This window comes from Bos javanicus, chromosome X (genome assembly GCF_032452875.1).
Source record: "Bos javanicus breed banteng chromosome X, ARS-OSU_banteng_1.0, whole genome shotgun sequence".
NCBI lineage: Eukaryota > Metazoa > Chordata > Mammalia > Artiodactyla > Bovidae > Bos > Bos javanicus.
Window position 1 is genome coordinate 105050124 of NC_083897.1, and position 19984 is coordinate 105070107.

The window sequence follows — 19984 nt, forward strand, 5'->3', positions numbered from 1 at the left end:
TCTCTCACTGAATTCTTTTATGATGAGACATCAAGAAACTGAACTTCATTAAGTCTTGTGATCTCAGTTAAAAGACTGTGGGTTCAAGTCCCAGTCTGAGATGCACAGTTTCAGTTTTGTAAGAATGAAATAAAAATGCTTTTTGCTTTCAATTGATTTTTTCAAATGCCCAGTAAACCATTAGGACATAAAAATACCTATTAAGTTGTTTGAATTCAACTACTTAATAGATGGAAATTTTAGGTATTTATTTTAGCCTAGTGGCAACATGAAAAAATTACTGTGATGGCACTCTGTGGACCAAGAAAATTTAAACATTTAAATAGTTCTTGGTCCCCAGCTAGTGCTACTTACTTACACAAAGAAGTGGACCTACGTGGTAGAGAAGGTTAGATGAGAATGTGTGTTGTCTGTAATTGTCTTTTTTCAGGGAATTTCCAGGCCATCTTTTCTAGGATCCTGTGGGACAGAAGGAGTGCTCTGACTTTTTGTCACTTTCCCCAGGACAAAAGCAAGAAAGCAAAATCCAAAATTAAACCTTAAACAACCAGACAAACTTTCTACATAGATTAAGATGAAGTGGGGTTGCCCTTAGGATCCTGAAATATAAGGATGGGATTTGCAGTTGCTATTTATTCTTTCCGGGTACAAACATGTAGGTACATCCAAAGAAAGATACAGCAGTATTTGGCATGAGTGCACATGAGTGCTCAGTCATGTCCGACTCTTGGCGACCCAGTGGGGTGTAGCCCTCCAGGCTCTGTCCATGGAATTCTCCAGGCAAGAATACTGGAGTGGGTTGCCATTTCCTACTCCAAGGGATCTTCCCAACCCGGGATTGAACCTGCGTCTCCTTCATCTCCTGCATTAGCAGGATTCTTTACCACTGAGCCACTAGGGAAACCCCAATATTTGTCAGTTGTTGCTTTAAAACAGTGATCACAAATATGGTAAAATCTCTCAGTGGAAAGGGTGACCAGTTTGGGATTGATTTAGTAATAAATACATACATTTTATTTTTATTATTTTAAAAACATATAATGTCTCTTTTTCATAAGAAAGAAAAGAAATTTCTTGGAAGGTACCAGAAAGTCAAGTTTCCATGGGGATTTTCAAAACATCCCCCTCCTTTGAATACTTACTTTTGTATATGGAAAAGTATTTTGGATACAAAATATAGTATAAGACTTTCACTTTTGTTCTGCATTAAATAAGGCACATGTTGGCAGCTGCACTAAACTATAACTAATATGTAACAGATATATATGAGTGGGGAAATTATCCAGAACCTAACCCACTTAGGCTCCAGGTCTGAGTAATGGGTGAAGGGGACAAGTAATAGGTACTTGAACGAGTTTAATTGATTTATACCAAAAAGGGCAGCAGGTTATTAGCAGAAGAGAAGTGAAGAGAGCTGGAAGGTGATCAAGGAGGCAGAAAGAGACAAAAGCTACCTCTAAATGAGTTTGAGAAAGGATGGAGGATTCTGGAGGGAGACCCTTTCGGGTCTCTGTCATGCCTGTGAGATACTGAGGTTGGGGGATGGAAAGAGAAGGCGAAAGGAGGAAAATATATTTAAGTTTTCCTGTGTAGAGAGCCCCCCAATAAATCCATGCATCTGCAGTCTGTTATCTTCAACAAGGGTGCCAAGAACACCCAGTGAAGAAAGGATAGTCTCTTCATGAATGGTTCTGTGAAACCTGGATGTCCCCATGTAGAAGAAAGAAATTGGACCCTTATTTCACACCATATACAAAAATCAACTCAAAACAGATTAGGCTTAAATGTAAGACCTGAAACCATGAAACTACTATCAGAAAGCATAGTGAAGAAGCTTCTCGATACTAATCTGGGCTATGACTTTTTTATTATAATGCTGGAAACACAGGCAACAAAAGCAAAAAAAAAAAATAATAAGTGGGATTATATCAGACTAAAAACTTCACAGTGAAGGAAACAACAGAGTGAAAAAGGAGAAAGTATTTACAAACCACATCTTTGATAAGAAGTTAATATTCAAAATATATAAGGAAATCCTACAACTCAGTAGCAAGACAAAACAACACCCCAGTTTAATGGGCAAAGGACATAAACAGACATTTCTCAAAAGAAGACAGGCAAATGGCCAACAGTACAATAAAAGGCTCTCAACATTGCTAATCATCAGGGAAACACAAATCAGAACCGTAGTAAGATATCACCTCACACCTGTTAGGGTTAGTTCAGTTCAGTCACTCAGTCGTGCCCGACTCTCTGCCACCCCATGGACTTCAGCACGCCAGGCCTCCCTGTCCATCACCAACTCCCGGAGATTACTCAAACTCATGTCCATCGAGTCGGTGATGCCATCCAACCATCTCACCCTCTGTCGTCCCCTTCTCTTCCTGCCTTCAATCTTTCCCAGCATCAGGGTCTTTTCTAATGAGTCAGCTCTTTGCATCAGGTGGCCAAAGTATTGGAGCTTCAGCTTCAGCATCAGTCCTTCCAATGAATATTCAGGACTGATTTCCTTTAGGATGGACTGATTTGATCTCCTTGTGGTCCAAGGGACTCTAAAGAGTCTTCTCCAGCACCACAGTTCAAAAGCATCAGTGGCAGTTATCAAGAAAACAAAAGATAGCAAGGGTTGGCAATAATGTGAAGAAGAGAGGACTCTTGTGCACTGTTGGTGGGAATGCAAGTTGGTATCGCCTTTATGGAAAACAGCATGGAGGTATCTCAAAAAATGAAATTGATGGTTCAGCAATCCCATTTCTGGATAGAAACCAGAAGGAAATGAAATCAACTATCTTGAAGAGATATCTGCACCCCTATGTTCATGCAGCGTTATTCACAATAGCCAAGGCATGAAAACAACCTATGTCTGTCAACAGATGAATGGATAAAGAGATGTGTGTGCGTAGAGGATCGAATATTACCCAACTTTAAAAAAAGAAGAAAATCCTGCCATTTGCATCAACATGGATGAACCTGGAAGACATGCTGAGTGAAATATGCCAGACACAGAAAAACAAATACTGTATGATCTCACTTCAATGTGGAATCTAAAATAGTTGAATTTATAGAAGCAGAGACTAGAATGGTGATTGCCAGAGGCTCTGTGGAGGGGGTGATGGGGAGATGCTGGTCACGTGGTACAAAGTTTCTGGATGAATAAGTTCTGATAATCTAATGTATACCAATGTGAATTATAGTCAACAATATTGTATTGTATACTTGAAATTTGCTAAAAGAGTAGATCTTAAGTTTTCTTACCCCACACACAGAAAAAAAAGGTTACTATGGGGGATGATATATTAGTTAACTTGATTATGGTTATTATTTTATGAAGTATATGTATATCAACATATACAGGGAAGCCTGGCGTGCTACAATTCATGGGGTTGTGAAGAGTTGGACATGACTTGTTGACTGAACAACAACAACATGTATATCATAACATCAAACCACACACCTAAATAAGGTTTTTGTCAACTATACCTCAAAAAAAAAAAAATGGGGGAATATCTCCTATTCCTGTGTAATAGGAGTAGAATCCCTCTTTGGAATCTTGAAAATTATTTTATTAAAAAATTAAATTGCTTTTTCAGGATATTTATTAATATGACAAATCTGTTTTATTTTTATAAGAAGAAGAAAACAGAATGTAGCTAGATGGTGATTATAACAATGTGAAAATTACATATGCCAGTGCTGGAAGAGAATATCAGCCATCATTTATTGAGCTCCTATTGTATACTATCTCTTTTACGTATACTGTTCTCCTTTAATACAGTGACCCTAGAGGGTAGGTGTTGTCTGAGATATTAGATTAGAAAATGGTCTCAGGAATGTTAAGTCATTTTCCTGAGTCATATAATTAGTGAGTACTGGAGCCAGAATTCAAGCCCAGGTCTGTCTGAGACCAAAGTTCTTGCTTCTCCTGCTTTCTCTTTGAAAAATAGATTACTGATTCTTTTTTTGTCTCTTAAGATTTTGGGGTTTTTTTGTTTTGTTTTGTTTTTGAGTTTGCATGTATTGTATGATTTTTTTTTTTAGAGCTTCACCAATAAAAGCATTTTAAATTGCTAAAAAAATTTTAGAAATTGTTACTTAAAATTTTTTTTAAATTTTATATTGGATTATCTTTGATTAACAATGTTGTGTTAGTTTCAGGTGTATTGCAAAGTGATTCAGTTACACATATACAAGTATCTATTGTTTTTCAAATTCTTTTCCCATTTAGGTTATTATAGAATATTGAGCAGAGTTCTCTGTGCTATACAGTAGGTCCTTGTTGGTTATTCATTTTAAATATAGCCATGTATATATGTCAATCACTCCTCCCACCCTTCCCCCTGGTAACCATAAGTTCCTTCTCTAAGTCTTGTCTGTTTCTGTTTTGTAAATAAGTTCATTTGTATCAGGAAAAAAAATGAAATTTCTTTAGAAATTGTTTCTTGAATTTTGAACTGACATTTCTTTGAAAAGAGCACTATGTTAAGACTGGAGCATAATATAGCTCAGCTTTATGTGGGTTATATATACAACCACTATTTATTTTTAAATAATTTATGAAAGCTCCTACTCTGCTCAGTTCTAGGGCTTCCCTGATGGCTCAGTTGGTAAAGAAAGTGAAAGTGAAGTCGCTCAGTCGTGTCCGACTCTTTGCGATCATGGACTGTAGCCTACCAGGCTTTTCTATCCATGGGATTTTCCAGGCAAGAGTACTGGAGTGGATTGCCATTTCCTTCTCCAGGGGTTCTTCCTGACCCAGGGATCGAACCCAGTTCTCCCGCATTGCAGGCAGACGCTTTACCCTCTGAACCACCAGGGAAGCCCCAGTTGGTAAAGAATCCGCCTGCAATGCAGGAGATCCTGGTTCAATTCCTAGGTCAGGAAGATCTGCTGAAGAAGGGATAGGCTACCCACTCCAGTACTCTTGGGCTTCCCTTGTGGCTCAGCTGGTAAAGAATCCATCCGCAATGTGGGAGACCTGGGTTCGATCCCTGGGTTGGAAAGATCTCCCTGAGAAGGGAAAGGCTACCCACTCCAGTATTCTGGCCTGGAGAATTCCATGGACTGTATAGTCCATAGGGTCACAAAGAGTTGGACACGACTGAGCGACTTTCACTTTCAGTGGGAGTGGAAAGTATTGCATAGCTGTTAATAGCTTGTGTCACACAGAAACCCTGAGAATTAAAGAAATCCCCTTATAAACCTATGCTTTATGCCAAGACTCATTCAGATGATAAATTCAACTACCAGAAATCCAGTTATTTTCTCTAATTAAAACATTTTGTGTTTCCTTTTTCTTTCTTCATTCATTTTTTCTCCTTTTCTTATCAAATAAAATCTGAAAATAGTTGTAAATACAAATGAGATTAAAAACTTAGGCAGAAAATTTTACTATAAATATAAATTTGGGGCTTAAAATCTATGTTCAATGATACAAATCACTTTCTAGATTATATGTGGAAAATATATATTACTGTGCTGATGAGGACATGTTCAGTATAGCTTTTTGGTATTTCTCTGAGTGTCAATTTTTACATTCTTAGGTGTCATGCACTTAGATTATCTTACACAAATAAAAATCATTATTGGAATTATTACCTACCTTTTAAAATAGTCTTACTTTTTTTTTGCATTCTTGTCTCATTCATCCTTACACAGTCCATCTGAAATGACTATTTCCCATGATATCTCTTTTTTCTTTTTTTACAACCATTTGTAAAAAATTGAAGTATAGTTAATTCACAGTGTTGTGCTAGTTTCAGGTATACAGCAAAATTATTCAGTCATATATATGTATATTCTTTTTCAGATTATTTCTATTGTAGGTTATTGCAAGATATTGACCATAGTTCTCTGTGCTATGTGGTAGGTTCTTGTTGTTTTATCTATTTTATATATAGTAGTGCTCAGTCGTGTCTGACTCTTTGCAACCCTGTGGACTGTAGCCCACCAGGCTCCTCTGTCCATGGAATTTTCCAGGCAAGAACACTGGAGTAGGTTGCCATTTCCTACTCCAGAGGATCTTCCCAACCCAGGGATCAAACCCGTTTCTCTTGCACCTCTTGCATTGGCAAGCAAATTCTTTACCGCTAGCACCACCTGGGAAGCCCCATATATAGTAGTGTGTATATGTTAATCCCAAACTCCTACTTTATCTCTTCACCAGCCCCCTGCCCCCTGCTATCCTCTTTGGCAACCATAAGTTTGTTTTCTATGTCTGTGAGTCTATTTCTGTGTGTAAATGAGTTCATTAAAAATTTTTTTATTTTATTGGAGTATAGCCAATTAACAATATTATAATAGTTTCAGGTGAACAGCAAAGGGACTCAGCCATACACATACATGTATCCATTCTCCCCCAAACTCCCCTCCCATGCAGACTGCCACATAACATTGAGCAGAGTTCCCTGTGCTATACTGTGAGACCTTGTTGGTTATCCATTTTAAATATAGCAGTGTGTACATGTCGATCTCAAACTCCCTAACTATCCCTTAACCCATTATTTACCCTGGCAACCATAAGTTCATCCTCTAAGTCTGTGAGTCTGTTTCTATTTTGTAAATAAGTTCATGTGTATCATTTTTAAAGATTTCCCGTATAACTGATATCATATGATATTTGTCTTTCTCTGCTTTACTTCAGTTAGTATGATAATCTCTAGGTCCCTCGGTGTTGCTGCAAATAACATGATTTCATTCTTTTTTATGGCTGAGTAATATTTCATTGGATATATGTACCACATCTTCTTCATCCATTCCTCTGTTGATGGACATTTAGGTTGCATCCATGTCTTGACTATTGTAAACAGTGCTGTAGTGAATACATATTAAATAAGACTATATCAGTGTTAGACTTCCTAAGTGTGCTACGTTTCCTGAATGTGATATACATATTATAGTTACATAGAAGAATGTCATGTTTCTCATATGTCTTAAGAAAAATATGCTTGAAGTATTAATATATATGTGTGAAATGTCAAGATATCAGAAACTTATACTTAAATCTCTTGCATCATTCATTAAAAAAGTGTGTGTCTGGGTGTGTGTGAGCATTTACACAAAAACATACTTAGAGAGAAAACACATTTGGCAAAAGATTGACAACTGGTGAATATAAGTAGAGGGTATATGTATATTCATTGTACTATTTTTACAACTTTTCTGTAGGATTAAAATTTTTCAAAATAAGAAGAGCTGGAAAGAATATCATATAAAAATAAAATTTAAAAATATGCTGACCCAAGGATAAAATGCAAGAGACAAGGTTGTGATGAGCAAAGTTAGAAGCAGAGCAAGGACAGAAAGTCAAAATCTGTGATTTCTCCTGGCTCTATTCCTGCAGACCACCGTGCTGCCTCTGAATATTCTATCATATGCCACATAGTCTTCAAATTAGGAACCAAACTACTCCCATAATGTTAGGATTATGAATTCTTGACCTTGTGTTCCAAGAAAAAGCTGTTTGAGCAGTTCATTCTATAGCCTGAACTACTTCCTGTCCTTTTTCCTAGAGACATGGTCTCTAGGTCTGACAGAATTTTCTTTTCCTTGGTTGTAGGTTTGTTATGGGGTTAACACAGCTCCCGCAGTCTGGAAGAAGAGCTTGGTGGTGGTGGTGGTGTTCAGCTGTGAAGTCATGTCTGACTCTTTGCGACCGCATGGACTGTAGCACACCAGGCTCCTCTGTCCCCCACCATCTCCCAAAGCTTGCTCAGACTCATGTCCATTGAGTCAGTGATGCTATCTAACCATCTCATCCTCTGCTGCCCCCTTCTCCTTTTGCCTTCAATCTTTCCCGGCATCAGGGTCTAGATGCTAGATACCAGCAATTTCAGGCATTTTAAAATGCATTTTTGAAAGTCAGAGAAAATTTATCTGATTTGCAAGACTTCCTTCCTCTAATATTTATGTGAACACTTTCTGGGCATATTCTGAATCTCACTCCTCTCTCTTCCCTCATGGTTTTCCCCTGTTCTGGTGATCTGGCAGATTACCACCATTGATTCACTGTGTCACCCATGAGCAGGTGTGTGTTTTCCTTCTTCCTTTCTTTGCTTATTATTTATTAATCCATGATAATTACTTATTTATGTAGGTCACTTTATTTTAAATGATAATTTTATAAAACTTTAAGTGGCAGAGCATCTGTACTCCAAAGGGCAAGAAAGATGAGTAAGAGACATAAAATGTGTGTACCACAGAGAGCTGAATTAGGAAACAAACATAGACCCAGAATCTCTTCTACCTCTATCATCATCCGCCTTTTACCATTTTGGAAATTGTCCTGATCTCCTGTTTTCAATGGCCCTTTCCTATTTTAAATATCCGCATGATTCTACTACCTTCAAAGTGAAGCAAGGTTTGTTTGCCATTTTCAAGCAGGAACCGCAATGTCTACAGAACATGGCAAACCTTTCCAAATTGGAGACTGGAGTCTGAGAGTTATGAATCCAGACTAAGCCAGGCCTCTAATAGGTCAATAATTTTTTACTGAGCACTTCCTATTTGTCAGGAAGAATGTTTGGAGGTGGGCAGAAAGAGTGAATGAGACGCACCCTTAACTTAGTGGTCCACAGTATCCCACATCACGTTCACACTGGCCTCATCCGAAGAAGAGTGTGGGGGAGAAGATGGTGCTCACCATGTGGATATGAGTGCATCATTTAGGAATTGTGTACATCTGCTAGTGATAGACACTCAATAAAAAAAATGGCTAAAATAAATTGGCAGTTTACTTTTCTCTTTTGCAGACAGAGGTAAGCAACGTAATGCTCATCTTTTTGTTTTTTTTGAATACTGCCTTATTTTCTAATACTACAAGATGCTCTCTGCCCTGATCCTAAAATCAGCTATTTCTTTTTTTTTAATTTTTTATTATTATTATTTTTTTACTTTACAATATCGTATTTGTTTTGCCATATATCAACATGCATCCACCATGTGTACATGTGTTCCCCATCCTGACCCCCCTCCCACCTCCCTCCCCATACCATCCCTCTGGGTCATCCCAGTGCACCAGCCCCAGGCTTCCTGTATCCTGCATCGAACCTGGACTGGCGATTCGTTTCTTATATGATATTATACATGTTTTAATGCCATTCTCCCAAATCATCCACCGCCCCCACTCTCACAGAGTCCAAAAGACTGTTCTGTACATCTGTGTCTCTTTTGCTGTCTTGCATACAGGGTTGTCGTTACCATCTTTCTAAATTCCAGAGAAAAGTGAAAGGGAAGTCACTCAGTCGTGTCCAACTCTTCGTAACCCCATGGACTGCAGCCTACCAGGCTCCTCCGTCCATGGGACTTTCCAGGCAAGAGTACTGGAGTGGGGTGCCATAGCCTTCTCCGATACTGTATTGGTGTTTTTCTTTCTGGCTTACTTCACTCTGTATAATAGGCTCCAGTTTCATCCACCTCATTAGAACTGATTCAAATGTATCCTTTTTAATGGCCGAGTAATACTCCATTGTGTATATATACCACAGCTTTCTTATCCATTCATCTGCTGATGGACATCTAGGTTGCTTCCATGTCCTGGCTATTATAAACAGTGCTGTGATGAACATTGGGGTACACGTGTCTCTTTCAATTCTGGTTTCCTCGGTGTGTATAAATCAGCTATTTCTGTAAGGATCCCTGGTTCTTTTAATAGCACAGTATTTAGAAACCAAGATCTGAGCCATACAGCAAATTCCTGTTGGCGATCTATTTTACATATGGTAATGTAAGTTTCCATGTTACTCTTTCCATACATCTCATCCTCTCCTCCCCACTCCCCATGTCCATAAGTCTGTTCTTTCTATTCTCTATGTCTGTTTGCTGTATGGCTCAGGAAACTCAAACAGGGGCTCTGTATCAACCTAGAGAGGTGGGATGGGGAGGGAGATGGGAGGGAGGTTCAAAAGGGAGGGGATATACATATACCCATGGCCGATTCATGTTGAGGTTTGACAGAAAACAACAAAGTTCTGTAAAGCAATTGTCCTTCAATAAAAAAAAAAATAATAAAGACAACTGGACTATAAAAAAAGAAACCAAGATCTGGATGTGCTTGTTGCTTTTGGGTAACATTACTTCTAGGCCTGCTCAGTGAACAGAGCTAAGTAATATATGTATGTATACTAACCCACATATACACATATATCTATAATTATTTCTCTCTATATATACACATATATGTGTACTTCTCTTTATATATACATATATATAAATATATGATGGGGAAGTAGGTAAGAAATCTACCTGCAATTCAGGAGATGAAGGTTTGAGCCCTGAGTCAGGACGATCCCCTGGAGGAGCAAATGACAACCCACTCCAGTATTCTTGTGTGAAAAACCCCATAGACAGAGGAGCCTGGTGGGCTACAGTCCAAAGGGTCACAAAGTATTGGACACAACTGAGCGATTGAGCATGCACACATATATATCAGTTCATATTTACGTCTCTGACTCTAATCCAGTATCACATAACTCATTCGTGCTTTCCTTTCTTGTTTGTCTGTAACTTTCCTCTCTGACAGTGAGAAATCTAGACATATTGATTTGCTTATTTTTTAGCCCCATGAACATACTCCAGTACTTTGGCCACCTGATGCGAAGAGCTGATTCATTTGAAAAGACCCTGATTCTGGGAAAGATTGAGGGCAGGAGGAGAAGGGGATGACAGAGGATGAGATGGTTGGATGGTATCACCGACTCAATGGACATGGGTTTGGGTGCACTTCGGGAGTTGATGATGGACAGGGAGGCCTGGTGTGATGCAGTTCATGGGGTCACAAAGAGTCAGACATGACTGAGCAACTGAACTGAACTGAACATGTAAAGTGATTTGAAAAATTGTATCCACACAAGATACTATACACAAAGGTTTATAGTAACTTTATTCATAATGGCTAATAACTGAAGTCAATGAAGATGTCTTTCATCAGGGGAATGGATAAACAAACTACAGTCCGTCCATGCAATGGAATATTATTCAGCAATGAAAAGGAATGAGCTATTGATTCATTCATCAATATGGATGAATTTTAAGTGCATTTTACTAAGTGAAAGAAGACAGACAAAAAGGCTTCATATTACAGATACTCTATAATTCCATTCATATTACATTGTAAGAAAGGCAAAACTATAGGAACAAAAGACAAATTAGTGGTTGCCTAGGGCTGGGAACCTAGTGCTGCACTCCATGGGGTTGCAAAGAGTCGGACACGACTGAGCAACTGAACTGAACTGAAGGCTGGCAAGACTTGAGTTGTTGAGGATGCACTGAGGAACTTTTAGGGGTGAATGGATTGTTCTGTATGGTACTGGGATGATAGATACATTACTCTGCATTTGAACTATAGGGAATCCATAGAACTGTATATTTCTAAGAGTGAGCTCTAATGTGTGCAAATTTAAAAAAGAAACTGATGTACTTTTGGAAAATGATGCTTTAGAAACTGTAAGGCTATAGGCAAAAGGAATTGTAATACAGGCAAAAGGAATTGTAATACTCATATTCTAGTCTGTAAATTATTTTCTCATAAGAGTACAACTTAAAAATGTACTTTGAATATAAAAACACAAGTGAATTAAAAGTAAAATGATGGAAAGTGAATGCTAACACGAATCAAAAAAAGCTTGAGCAGCTAGATTAATATCACACAAAATAGATTTCAGAGCAGAGAATACTACCATGGATAAAGAAGATCATTTCATACTCTTAAAGGGGTCAATTCATCAGAAGAACATATCTAAAACATTCATATACTTTATGACAGAATATATGAGGCAAAGTCTGAGAGAACTGAGTAGAGGAGTAGGTAAATTTCACAGTTACAGTTTATTTTAATAGCCCCTCTAAATAATTGATAGAGCAAGCAGAAAGAAGAGCTGTAAAGCTATAGAAGACTTGAACAACACAATCAAATAATTTGACCTAGGTGATGTTTATAGAACATCCCATCTAACAACAGCAGAATATATATTTTTCTCAATTGCATATGGAGCATTTACCAGGACAGAACACATTAGCTGCTATGAAATTAGTCTCAGTGAGTTTAAAAGGATCTAATCATATAGAATATCTTCTCTAAGCACAGTGAGATTTACATTAAAATCAACAACAAAAATATCTGAAAAATCTGTAAGCGTTTGAAAGCTAAACAACACACATCTAAATAGCCTATGGGTAAAGGAAGAAATCAAGAGGAAAATTAGAAGGCATTTTTAATGAACTGAAAATGAAACACAGTGTATCAAAATTGCAGAATGCTGCTAAAGCAGTACCTAGGGGAAATTTTATAGCATTAAATACTTATATGGGAAAATAAGAAAGGTCTCAATCAATTCATTAACTTCTATTACCTTAAGAAACTAGAAAAAGAAGAGCAAATTAAACCCAAACTAACCAGAAAAAGGGAAATAAATATTAGAGATGAAGTCAATGAAATAGACAACAGAAAAATGATAGAGAAAATAAATGAAACCCTAAGCTGCTACTTTGAGAGCAACAAAATTGATTTTCTTGAGTTCACGCAGGAAAAAACAAAAACTTTAAAAGTACTATATTAAATAAATAGAATTTTCAGTTAAAAATGATTCTACAAAGAAAACACTAGGCCTAGATGTTGTCACTGGTGAATTCTATGAAACATTTAAGGAAGAAATAATACCAATTCTTTGCAACTCTTACAAAAAAACTGAAGAAAAAAATACTTCCCAGCTCATTCTATAAGTCTGGCATTATCTTGATAGCAAAACCTAATAAAAGCTTTTACAAAAAGGAAAAATTAAAGATCAATATCCCTCATGAGCAGAGATACAAAAGGTCTAAACAAAATTTTAGCAAATTGAATCCAACAATATCCATGACCAAGTGGGGTTTATCCCAGGAATGGAAGTTTGGATCAACATACAAAAATCAGTTGTATTTTATGGACCATTAACAATCAGAAATTAGCTTTTCCGGTCAGCGGCCTGAGGTGACCCCTAAAAATGGCGCGCTATTCACTTGACCCAGAAAACCCCACAAAATCATGCAAATCAAGAGGTTCAAATCTTCATGTTCACTTAAGAACACTCGTGAAACTGCCCAGGCCATAAAGGGTATACATATCTGAAAAGCCACCAAGTATCTGAAGGATGTCACTTTAAAGAAGCAATGTGTGCCATTCCGTCGTTACAATGGTGGAGTTGGTAGGTGTGCACAGGCCAAACAGTGGGGCTGGACGCAGGGTCGGTGGCGCAAAAAGAGTGCTGAATTTTTACTACACATGCTCAAAAATGCAGAGAGTAATGCTGAACTTAAGGGGTTAGATGTAGATTCTCTGGTCATTGAGCACCTCCAAGTGAACAAAGCCCCCAAGATGCGGCTCGGGACTTACAGAGCTCATGGTCGGATCAACCCCTATATGAGCTCTCCCTGCCACATTGAGATGATCCTTACCGAAAAAGAACAGATTGTTCCTAAACCAGAAGAGGAGGTTGCACAGAAGAAAAAGATATCCCAGAAGAAACTGAAGAAACCAAAACTTATGGCCCGGGAATAAATGCCGCAAAAAATAAATGCAAATAAAAGTAAAAAAAAAAAAAAAACAATCAGAAATTAAAATTTTAAATACTATTTAGCATCAAAAAATAGTAAAAACTTAGCAGGAAATTTAACAAAATTGTGGGAAATCAGTATGCTACAAACTACAAAGCACTGCTGAAATTAAGACCTAAATAAATGAAGAGATATACAGTATTCATGTGTCATAAGGATTAATACTATTATATCAGTTCTCCCCAAATTGATCTATAGGCTAAATGCAATCCCAGTCAAAATTTCAGCAGGCTTTTTGGTTGAAACTGACAAGATGGTCCTACATTTCACATAGAAATACAAAGGACCTAGAATAGCCAAATAACTTCAACAAAGAGGAACAAAATTAGATTAAAGCTAATTGATTTCAGAATCTTATTATAAAGCTATAGTAATCCAGATGCCATGGGATTGACATCAAGCTAGGTGATTAGATCAGTGGAATGGAGTAGATAAACCTGCACACATATGGACACATATGACAAAGGTACAAAAACAATTCAGTGAAGAAAGGATAATTTAAAAAATAACTGTGCTGGAACAACTGGCTATCCATATGCAAAATAAAAATGTATCTGAATCCATACCTGACAACAAAAAGGGATTCAAAAGAGATCAATGATCTCAATGTAAAAATTATATAACATCTAGAAGAAAATAGAAAACTATGGTCTTGATTTACACAAAAATTTCCTTGATACAGCACCAAAAGCTCGATCCATGAAAAAAAATGATAAATTGAATTTCATTACAATATACAGCTTTTTGTTTTCAAAAGAGACTGTTAAGAGAATGAAGAGATGAGCAACATATTAGGAGAAAATATTTGTAAGTCATGTATGTGATAAAGGGCTTGTATTGAGATTATATAAAGAACACTCAAAACTCAATAATAAGAAAACAAACAACCCAATAAATAAAAGTGAGCAAGCTATACAGATACTTCACCAAAGAAGATATATTAATAGCAAATAAGCACATGAAAAAATATTCAAAATTACTAGTTATTTGGGAATTAGAATTTAAAACCACAAGGAAATACTATCTCACACCTTTTAAAATGGCTAAAATTGACTGACTGTGCCAAGAGTTGATATGGATGTGAAAGAACTGTAATTTGTGTGCACTGCTGTTGGGAAATAGAAAATGTATAACCACTTTGGAAAACAATTTAGAAGTTGCTCAATAGGTTGCATATACATCTACTATATATATTAATATTAATATTTCACTTCTAGGTGTTTATCCAAGAGAAATGAAAGCATGTGTCAACACAAAGACTTGTATGTGAATTTTCATAGCAGCTTTAATTTAATAGCCAAGGACTGAAACAACCACCCAATTAGCCATCAATAGGTGAATGAATAAGTAGTATATCCATACAGTGGATCACTACTCACCATTCAAAAGGAATAAACTATTGATACAATGGCTCAGAGGGTAAAGAATCTACCTGCAATGAGGGAGAACTGGGTTGAGAAGATCCCCTGGAGTAGGAAATGGCAACCCGCTCCAGCGTGCTTGCCTGGAAAATTCCATGGACAGAGGAACCTGGTGGGCTACAGTGCATGGGGTTGCAAAGAGTCAGACATGACTGAGCGACTAAGCACAGCAACACACAACGACACAGATGAATCATGAAAATAATTATTCTAAATGAAATGGTCCAAGCCAAAAAAAGTACACAGTAGTATAATTTCACCTGTATATAATTCTATAAAATGCAAGCTAATCTATAGGGTCAGAAAACAGATCAGTGGTTGCCTGGTGGGTGGTGGTGGTTGGTGTGGAGCAAGAGGGGGATGAGGAAACTTTTGGGGGTGATGAACATGTTCATTATCCTATTAAGGTGATATTTTAATAGATATACCTCAAAAGTTATCAAGTTGTATACTTTACATATATGCAGTTTCTCATCTATCAATTACATCTCCATAAAGGTGTTAGAAAAAGGATTTTTCAATGACTGCTCCATATTTATTGCATGGTTGTATATATACTTCCCAACATTCTGTTTATCTCTAAACTTCTAGTATTATCTGTGTTAATAAATCTTTTTTAAAATTTAGTGTATATATTTCATTGAAATGGTTCTTCTCTAAACATCCATATCATTCCATCTGTACCTTCTTCCAACACATTTTTCTTCTACCATTCAGAGTTTTTGTTTTGTTTTTAATTGAAGTATACTTGAATTACAGTGTCGTGTTATTTATTGCTGTAAAGCAAAGTGACTCAGTTATTATGCATGTATATTTATATATATATTCTTTTTTATATTCTTTTCTATTATGGTTTATCACAGGATATTGACTATAGTCAATACTATATAGTCAATACTATACTGTGCTATCGGAGAAGGCAATGGCACCCCACTCCAGTACTCTTGCCTGGAAAATCCCATGGATGGAGGAGCCTGGTAGGCTGCAGTCCATGGGGTTGCGAAGACTCGGACACGACTGAGCAACTTCACTTTCACTTTTCACTTTCACGAATTGGAGAAGGAAATGGCAACCCACAGCAGCAGCAGCAGCATACTGTGCTATATAGTAGGACCTTGTTTTTCAATCCATTCTATGTATAATAGTTTGCATCTGCTAATCCCAATTTCCCAATCCATCCCTTTCCTACCCCCCACCCCCCACATAAATCTTTTAATGTATTTTATTTTCTTAGATTTTCTCAAAGTGGAATTGCTAAGCAAAAGATTCTTCAGGTTTAAAAGAAAACTCTTGACATACATCAACAAGTTGCTTCCCATAAAGGTTATGTCAATTTACACTCCTACCAGCACTCAATGACAGACTTGAGTCCCTTTAAAGAAATTTATGTTCAGAACTTACTGAACACTTTATAGCTTTCTGAGCAACCCTTAACTATTGCCCTGCTCTAAAATTGCCTGGAACCACTTACTTTTTGCTCAATTATCCTCAATTTTGCTTGTTGCTATGCTCTGTCATTAAGTGATTTCACAAACATTCTTATTTCTTCAAAAAAATTTTTATAACAGCTTTGTTTAAATATTATTCACATACCATACAGTTCATTTAAAGTGTACAATGTTTAACAAAGTTCTGCAACTACTGCCACAATCACTTGTAGAACTTTATCCCGTCAAAAAGAAGCCCTGTATCTATTATCAGTCACTCCTCATTTCCTCCCAAACCCACCAGCCCTAGGTGACCACCAATCTACTACTTTCTATCTCTATGGATTTGCCTATTCTAAACATTTCACATAAATAGAATGAATACAATATGTTGTCTTCTGTGACTGACTTCTCTCACTTAGTTTAATGTTTTTAAGGTTCATTCCTATTGTAACTTGTATCAGTACTTCACTTCTTTTTTAATTGCCAAATAACATTGCATAGAAGGGTTCCCTCATAGCTCAGTCAGTAGAGAATCTACCTGCAATGCAGGAGACCTGGGTTCAATTCCTGGGTTGGGAAGATCCTCTGGAAAGGGAAATGGCAACCCACTCCAGTATTCTCGCCTGGCAGGCTACAGTCACGGGATTGCAAGAGTCGGACATGACTTAGCGACTAAACCACCACCAACATTGCATTGTATGATATACCACATTGGGCAATTCAATGGAGAAAGAACAGATTATTCAACAAATGGTATTAAAACAATTGAACATCCACATGCAAAGAAAGTGAACCTGATCCAAGTCTTACACCTTATCCCCAAATTAATTCAAAATGGATCCCACATCTAAAAGTAAAACCTAACCTAAAGTGATGAACCTTTTAGAATGAAAAGTAGGAGAAAATCGTTATTATTGGTGGTTAGGCAAAGATTCCTTAGGCGTGACACTGAAAATATGATCCATTAAAAAGTAAAGGACTTGTATCCATTATGAATAAAGAATGCTGAAAACTACACAATAAGAAAACAAAGAGTCCAATTTTTTTTTAATGGGCAAAACTTGAAGTACAACCCAGCAATCATACTCCTGGGTATTTATCCCAGAGATTTGGAAATTTGTGTCCACACAAACTTGTACACAAATGATTGGAGCAGCATTATCTGCAGTAGTCAGAAGCTCAAAATAACCAAAATGTTCCTCAATAATCGAATGACTAAACATACCATGATACATCTACACCATGGAATAATTGGTTGGTTGTTGGTTAGTTACTTGCCAAGTCGTGTCCAACTCTTTGTGACCCTGTGGGCTGTAGCCCATCAGGCTCCTCTGTCTATGCGATTTCCCAGGCAAGAGTACTGGAGTGGGTTGGCATTTCCTTCTCCAGGTTATCTTCCCGACCCAGGGATTGAACCCGCATCTCCTGCTTGGCAGGCAGATTCTTTATCACTGAGCCTCCTGGGAAGCCCATGGAATAATGACCCTGCAATTAAAAGCAATGAACTCTTGATACAGGCAATAATTTGGATAGATCTTATAGATGGGGAAACAATGGAAACTGTCAGACTTTATTTTTTGGGGCTCCAAAATCACTGCAGATGGTGACTGCAGCCATGAAATTAAAAGACGCTTACTCCTTGGAAGGAAAGTTATGATCAACCTAGATAGCATATTCAAAAGCAGAGACATTATTTTGCCAACAAAGGTCCAGCTAGTCAAGGCTATGGTTTTTCCAGTGGTCATGTATGGATGTGAGAGTTGGACTGTGAAGAAAGCTGAGCACTGAAGAATTGATGCTTTTGAACTGTGGTGTTGGAGAAGACTCTTGAGAGTCCCTTGGACTGCAAGGAGATCCAACCAGTCCATTCTGAAGGAGAGCAGTCCTGGGTGTTCATTGGAAGGAATGATGCTAAAGCTGAAACTCCAGTATTTTGGCCACCTCATGCGAAGAGTTGACTCATTGGAAAAGACTCTGATGCTGGGAGGGATTGAGGGCAGGAGGAGAAGGGGATGATAGAGGATGAGATGGCTGGATGGCATCACTGACTCGATGGACGTGAGTCTGAGTGAACTCCGGGAGTTGGTGATGGACAGGGAGGCCTGGCGTGCTGCGATTCATGGGGTCGCAAGGAGTCGGACACGACTGAGCAACTGAACTGAACTGAGAGTATCACTTTTAAAAAAAAGGCGATTTCAAACTGTTACATACAATATGATTCCATTTATATGGCATTTGCAATGTGATAAAAGTATAGAGATAGAAAACAAATGACCAGTTGCCAGGGCTTACGGATGTTTGAGGGGAGGTGCATGGCTGGCTATAAAGGGGTAGCTCAAGGGAGATACTTGTGGTGATGGAGCAGCTGTGCATCTTCCTTGCAGTGGTGACTATACAAATCTACATCAATCTACCATACTGATGACAATATGGCATCAAATGATATACACACATCACACCAATGTCAATTCCTGGTTTTGATATTACACTATAGTTATGTAAGATGTAACCATTTGGGAAAACTGGGTGAAGGTTACATGGGACCTGTCCGTACTACCTGCAATATCCTATGAATTTAGCTATTTCATAATAAAAAAGTTTTTTTTTTAATGGCAAAAGGCTTGAACAAACACTATACCAAAGAGGATATATAGATGGCAAATACGCACATAAAGATATTCAACATCATTAACCATTGGCGAAATGCAAATTAAAACCACAAGTAAATACCACTATATACCTATTAGAATGGCTACAATAAAAAAATACTGACAATGCCAAGTGCTAAAAAGGATGCAGAGCAACTGGAGGTCTCATACTTTACTCATTGGAATGCAAAATGGTACAGCCCCTCTGGAAAACAGTTTGGCAGTGTTTTTTTTTTTTTTTTTTTTAATACAGTTAAACATATGCTTACCATATGACCCAACAATCCCACTCCTAGGTATTTCCCTAGAGAAATGAAAACTTATTTTCACTGAAAAATATATACATGAATATTCACAGCAGGTCTATTCATCAATGCCCCAAACTGGAAACAATCCAAATGTCCCTCAACGAGTGAATGAATAAATAGCTGGTGTTATATCCTTACAATAGAATTCTACTCAGAGCCTCCCAGGTGGCCCTAGTGTTAAACAACCCTCCTGCCAATGCAGGAGATGTAAGAGATGTGAATTCAATCCCTGGTTGGGAATATCCCCTGAAGGAGGGCATGGAAACCCACTTGAGTGTTCTTGCCTGGAAAATCCCATAGGCAGAGGAGCCTGGTGGGCTCCAGTCCACATGGCCGCAAAGAGTCGGACACAACTGAAGCGACTTAGCACGCATGCACGCAGCAATATAAAGGAAAGAACTACTGACAAATGCAACAACATGGATGAATCTCAACGGCATAGTGCTCCAAAGTCTCCAAAGGCTACATACTGTGTGATTCCATTTGTATGACATCTTTCAAAGACAATACAGTAATGACGAAGAGCAGATTAGTGGCTTCCAAGGGTTAGGGGCAGGGCAAGAGCATGACTACAGAATGTTTTCTGCAGAGGG

General features: G+C 37.7%; 1 protein-coding gene and 1 pseudogene across 1 annotated transcript in view; both read left to right on the forward strand.

Annotated features, from left to right (window-relative positions):
- MED14 (mediator complex subunit 14) overlaps positions 1-19984 on the forward strand; it is a 172271-nt gene that overhangs the window by 45646 nt on the left and 106641 nt on the right. The window lies entirely within an intron of this gene.
- On the forward strand, positions 12797-15750 carry LOC133243466 (large ribosomal subunit protein uL22-like; annotated as a pseudogene).